Consider the following 6,583-nt stretch of genomic DNA (forward strand, 5'->3'; position numbering starts at 1 on the left):
GCGCTGCAATGGCCGGTCCCACCTCCTGGAAAATTGAATCCAACTGAAGATTCCTGCCAGACAAAAGGTGCCACCACAGAAAACTCTTTGATGCCCCAGAAGTGCCCAGGCTGCCCCAACAACTGCACCTGAAGCCAAAGCCTCCAGACTTTTTTTCCTGGTGGAAAGAGCTGCTGTTCCCTTTTTTCAGCCCTGCTCTGCAATGGCGTGTCCCACCTCTGGAAAATTTACTCTAAATGAAGATTGCTGCCAGACAAAGGGTGCCACCACAGAAAGTTCTTGCTGCCCAAGAAGTGTCCAGGCTGCACCAACTGCACCTGAAGCCAAAGGTTCCAGACTTTTTTTTCATTAGGGAAAGAGCTGCTGTTCCCTTTTTTCAGCCCTGCGCTGCAATGGCCTGTCCCACCTCCTGGGAAATAGAATGTAAATAAAGATTCCTGCCAGACAAAAGTTGCCACCACAGAAAGTTCTTCCTGCCCAAGAAGTGCCCAGACTACCCGAACAACTGCACCTCAAAGCCAAAGCCTCCAGACTTTTTTTCCTGGTGGAAAGAGCTGCTGTTCCCTTTTTTCAGGCCTGCGCTGCAATGGCCGGTCCCACCTCCTGGAAAATTGAATCCAACTGAAGATTCCTGCCAGACAAAAGGTGCCACCACAGAAATTTCTTGCTGCCCAAGAAGTGCCCAGGCTGCTTCACCAACTACACGTGAAGCCAAAGGTTCCAGACTTTTTTTCCTGGTGGAAAGAGCTGCTGTTCCCATTTTTATGCCCTACTCTGCAATGGCCTGTCGCATCTCCTGGAAAATAGAATGTAAATGGAGATTCCTGCCAGAAAAAAGGTGCCACCACAGAAAGTTCTTCCTGCCCAAGAAGTGCCCAGACTACCCCAACAACTGCACCTCAAAGCCAAAGCCTCCAGACTTTTTTTCCTGGTGGAAAGAACTGCTGTTCCCTTTTTTCAAGCCTGCGCTGCAATGGCCTGTCCCACCTCCTGGAAAATTTTCTCTACATGAAGATTCCTGCCAGACAAAAAGTGCCACCACAGAAAACTCTTTGCTGCCCCAGAAGTGCCCAGGCTGCCCCAACAACTGCACCTCAAAGCCAAAGCTTCCAGACTTTTTTTCCTGGTGGAAGGAGCTGCTGTTCCCTTTTTTTCTGCCCTGCGCTGCAATGGCCTGTCCCACCTCCTGGAAAATTGAATCCAACTGAAGATTCATGCCAGACAAAAGGTGCCACCACAGAAAACTCTTTGATGTCCAAGAAGTGCCCAGGCTGCCCCAACAACTGCACCTGAAGCCAAAGCCTCCAGACTTTTTTTCCTGGTGGAAAGAGCTGCTGTTCCCTTTTTTCAGCCCTGCTCTGCAATGGCCTGTCCCACGTCCTGGAAAATTTACTCTAAATGAAGATTGCTGCCAGACAAAGGGTGCCACCACAGAAAGTTCTTGCTGCCCAAGAATTGCCCAGGCTGCACCAACTGCACCTGAAGCCAAAGGTTCCAGACTTTTTTTTCATTAGGGAAAGAGCTGCTGTTCCCTTTTTTCAGCCCTGCTCTGCAATGGCCTGTCTCACCTCCTGGAAAATAGAATGTAAATAAAGATTCCTGCCAGACAAAAGGTGCCACCAAAGAAAGTTCTTCCTGACCAAGAAGTGCCCAGACTACCCGAAGAACTGCACCTCAAAGCCAAAGCCTCCAGACTTTTTTTCCTGGTGGAAAGAGCTGCTGTTCCCTTTTTTCAGGCCTGCGCTGCAATGGCCGGTCCCACCTCCTGGAAAATTTACTCTAAATGAAGATTGCTGCCAGACAAAAGGTGCCACCACAGAAATTTCTTGCTGCCCAAGAAGTGCCCAGGCTGCCTCACCAACTACACGTGAAGCCAAAGCTTCCAGCCTTTTTTTCCTGGTGGAAAGAGCTGCTGTTCCCTTTTTTACGCCCTGCTCTGCAATGGCCAGTCCCACGTTCTGAAAAATTGAATCCAACAAAAGATTCCTGCCAGAAAAAGGTGCCACCACAGGAAGCACTTGCTGCCCAAGAAGTGCCCAGGCTGCCCCAACAACTGCACCTGAAACCAAAGCTTCAAGACTTTTTTTTCCTGGTGGAAAGAGCTGCTGTTCCCTTTTTTTTATACCTTTCCTGTACAGGCCAAAGTAACTCCTTAAATAGACTCCAGATGAAGATTCCTGCCAGACAAAAGTTGCCACCACAGGAAGCTCTTGCTGCCCAAGAAGTGCCCAGGCTGCCCCAAGAAGTACACCTGAAGCCAAAGCTTCCAGTGTTTTTTTCCTGGTGGAAAGAGCTGCTGTTCCCTTTTTTCAGCCCTGCTCAGCAATGGCCGGTCCCACCGCCTGAAAAATTCAATCCAACTGAAGATTCCTGACAGACAAAAGGTGCCACCACAGAAAGTTCTTGCTGCCAGAGAAGTGCACAGGCTGCCCCAACATCTACACCTGATCCAAAGCTTCCATCCATTTTTTACTGGTGGAAGGAGATGCTGTTCCCTTTTCTGTGCCCTGCGCTGCAATGGCCGGTCCCACCTCCTGAAAAATTCAATCCAAATGAAGATTCCTGCCTAACAAAAGGTACCATCACAGAAAGTTCTTGCTGCCAGAGAAGTGCACAGGCTGCCCCAACAACTGCACCTCAAAGCTTCAAGACTTTTTTTCTTGGTGTAAAGAGCTGCTGTTCCCTTTTTTCTGCCCTACTCTGCAATGGCCGGTCCCTCCTTTTTAAAGAATTCAATCCAACTTAAGATTCCTGCCAGACAAAAGGTGCCACCACAGAAAGTTCTGCCAGCCCAAGAAGTGCCCAGGCTGCCCCAACAACTACACCTGAAGCCAAAGCTTCCAGACTTTTTTTCCTTAGGGAAAGCTGCTGTTCCCTTTTTTTCAGCCCTGCTCTGCAATGGCCGGTCCCACTTTCTGGAAAATTGAATCCAACTGAAGATTCCTGCCAGACAAAAGGTGCCACCACAGAAAATTCTTGCTGCCCAAGAAGTGCCTAGGCTGCCCCAACAACTGCACCTCAAAGCTTCTAGACTTTTTTTCCTGCTGGAAAGAACTGCTGTTCCCTTTTTTCAGCTCTGCTCTGCAATGGCCGGTCCCACCTCCTGAAAAATTCAATCCAACTGAAGATTCCTGACGGACAAAAGGTGCCACCACAGAAAGTTCTTGCTGCCAGAGAAGTGCACAGGCTGCCCCATCATCTACACCTGAAGCCAAAGCTTCCAGACATTTTTTCCTGATGGAAAGAGCTGCTGTTCCCTTTTTTCAGCCCTGCGCTGCAATGGCCTGTCCCACTTTCTGGAAAATTGAATCCAAATAAAGATTCCTGCCAGACAAAAGGTGCCACCAAAGAAAACACTTCCTGCCCAAGAAGTGCCCAGGCTGCCCCAACATCTACACCTGAAGCCAAAGCCTCCAGACTTTTTTTCCTGGTGGAAAGAGCTGCTGTTCCCTTTTTTCAGCCCTGCTCTGCAATGGCCTGTCCCACCTCCTGGAAAATTTACTCTAAATGAAGATTGCTGCCAGACAAAGGGTGCCACCACAGAAAGTTCTTGCTGCCCAAGAAGTGCCCAGGCTGCACCAACTGCACCTGAAGCCAAAGGTTCCAGACTTTTTTTTCATTAGGGAAAGAGCTGCTGTTCCCTTTTTTCAGCCCTGCTCTGCAATGGCCTGTCTCACCTCCTGGAAAATAGAATGTAAATAAAGATTCCTGCCAGACAAAAGGTGCCACCAAAGAAAGTTCTTCCTGACCAAGAAGTGCCCAGACTACCCGAAGAACTGCACCTCAAAGCCAAAGCCTCCAGACTTTTTTTCCTGGTGGAAAGAGCTGCTGTTCCCTTTTTTCAGGCCTGCGCTGCAATGGCCGGTCCCACCTCCTGGAAAATTTACTCTAAATGAAGATTGCTGCCAGACAAAAGGTGCCACCACAGAAATTTCTTGCTGCCCAAGAAGTGCCCAGGCTGCCTCACCAACTACACGTGAAGCCAAAGCTTCCAGCCTTTTTTTCCTGGTGGAAAGAGCTGCTGTTCCCTTTTTTACGCCCTGCTCTGCAATGGCCAGTCCCACGTTCTGAAAAATTGAATCCAACAAAAGATTCCTGCCAGAAAAAGGTGCCACCACAGGAAGCACTTGCTGCCCAAGAAGTGCCCAGGCTGCCCCAACAACTGCACCTGAAACCAAAGCTTCAAGACTTTTTTTTCCTGGTGGAAAGAGCTGCTGTTCCCTTTTTTTTATACCTTTCCTGTACAGGCCAAAGTAACTCCTTAAATAGACTCCAGATGAAGATTCCTGCCAGACAAAAGTTGCCACCACAGGAAGCTCTTGCTGCCCAAGAAGTGCCCAGGCTGCCCCAAGAAGTACACCTGAAGCCAAAGCTTCCAGTGTTTTTTTCCTGGTGGAAAGAGCTGCTGTTCCCTTTTTTCAGCTCTGCTCTGCAATGGCCGGTCCCACCGCCTGAAAAATTCAATCCAACTGAAGATTCCTGACAGACAAAAGGTGCCACCACAGAAAGTTCTTGCTGCCAGAGAAGTGCACAGGCTGCCCCAACATCTACACCTGATCCAAAGCTTCCATCCATTTTTTACTGGTGGAAGGAGATGCTGTTCCCTTTTCTGTGCCCTGCGCTGCAATGGCCGGTCCCACCTCCTGAAAAATTCAATCCAAATGAAGATTCCTGCCTAACAAAAGGTACCATCACAGAAAGTTCTTGCTGCCAGAGAAGTGCCCAGGCTGCCCCAACAACTGCACCTCAAAGCTTCCAGACTTTTTTTCTTGGTGTAAAGAGCTGCTGTTCCCTTTTTTCTGCCCTACTCTGCAATGGCCGGTCCCTCCTTTTTAAAGAATTGAATCCAACTTAAGATTCCTGCCAGACAAAAGGTGCCACCACAGAAAGTTCTGCCAGCCCAAGAAGTGCCCAGGCTGCCCCAACAACTACACCTGAAGCCAAAGCTTCCAGACTTTTTTTCCTTAGGGAAAGCTGCTGTTCCCTTTTTTTCAGCCCTGCTCTGCAATGGCCGGTCCCACCTCTTGGAAAATTGAATCCAACTGAAGATTCCTGCCAGACAAAAGGTGCCACCACAGAAAGATCTTGCTGCACAAGAAGTACCCAGGCTGCCTCACCAACTACACCTGATGCCAAAGCTTCCAGCCTTTTTTTCCTGGTGGAAAGAGCTGCTGTTCCCGTTTTTTCTGCCCTGCGCTGCAATGGCCTGTCCCACTTTCTGGAAAATTGAATCCAACTGAAGATTCCTGCCAGACAAAAGGTGCCACCACAGAAAATTCTTGCTGCCCAAGAAGTGCCTAGGCTGCCCCAACAACTGCACCTCAAAGCTTCTAGACTTTTTTTCCTGCTGGAAAGAACTGCTGTTCCCTTTTTTCAGCTCTGCTCTGCAATGGCCGGTCCCACCTCCTGAAAAATTCAATCCAACTGAAGATTCCTGACGGACAAAAGGTGCCACCACAGAAAGTTCTTGCTGCCAGAGAAGTGCACAGGCTGCCCCATCATCTACACCTGAAGCCAAAGCTTCCAGACATTTTTTCCTGATGGAAAGAGCTGCTGTTCCCTTTTTTCAGCCCTGCGCTGCAATGGCCTGTCCCACTTTCTGGAAAATTGAATCCAAATAAAGATTCCTGCCAGACAAAAGGTGCCACCAAAGAAAACACTTCCTGCCCAAGAAGTGCCCAGGCTGCCCCAACATCTACACCTGAAGCCAAAGCTTCCAGACTTTTTTTCCTTAGGGAAAGCTGCTGTTCCCTGTTTTTCAGCCCTGCTCTGCAATGGCCGGTCCCACCTTCTGGAAAATTGAATCCAACTGAAGATTCCTGCCAGACAAACGTTGCCACCACAGGAAGCTCTTGCTGCCCAAGAAGTGCCCAGGCTGCCCCAACAACTGCACCTCAAAGCCAAAGCTTCCAGAGTTTTTTTCCTGATTGAAGGAGCCGCTGTTCCCTTTTTTTTTGCCCTGTGATCCAATGGCCGGTCCCACCTCCTGAAAAACTGAATCTAAATGAAGATCCTTGCCAGAGAAAATGTGCCACCACAGAAAGGTCTTCCTGCCCAAGAAGTGCCCAGGCTGCGCAAAAACTGCACCTCAAAGCCAAAGCTTCCAGAGTTTTTTTCCTGATTGAAGGAGCCGCTGTTCCCTTTTTTTCTGCCCTGCGCTGCAATGGCCGGTCCCACCTCCTGAAAACTTCAATCCAAATGAAGATTCCTGCTAGACAAAAGGTGCCACCACAGAAAGTTCTTGCTGCCCAAGAAGTGCCCAGGCTACCCCAAAAACTGCACTTCAAAGCCAAAGCTTCCAGCCATTTTTTCCTGGTGGAAAGAGCTGCTGTTACCTTTTGGATGCCCTGCGCTGCAATGGCCTGTCCCACCTTCTGGAAGATTGAATCCAAATAAAGATTCCTACCAGACAAAAGTTGCCACCACAGAAAACTCTTCCTGCCCAAGAGGTGCCCAGGCTGCCCCAACAACTGAACCTCAAAGTCAAACCTTCCAGACTATTTTTCCTGAGGGAAAGGGCTGCTAATTCCCTTTTTTTTAGCCCACTCCTGAATAGGTCAAAGTAACATCCAAAATAGACTCC

This window comes from Pseudopipra pipra, chromosome W, assembly GCF_036250125.1.
Source record: "Pseudopipra pipra isolate bDixPip1 chromosome W, bDixPip1.hap1, whole genome shotgun sequence".
Taxonomy (NCBI): Eukaryota; Metazoa; Chordata; class Aves; order Passeriformes; family Pipridae; genus Pseudopipra; species Pseudopipra pipra.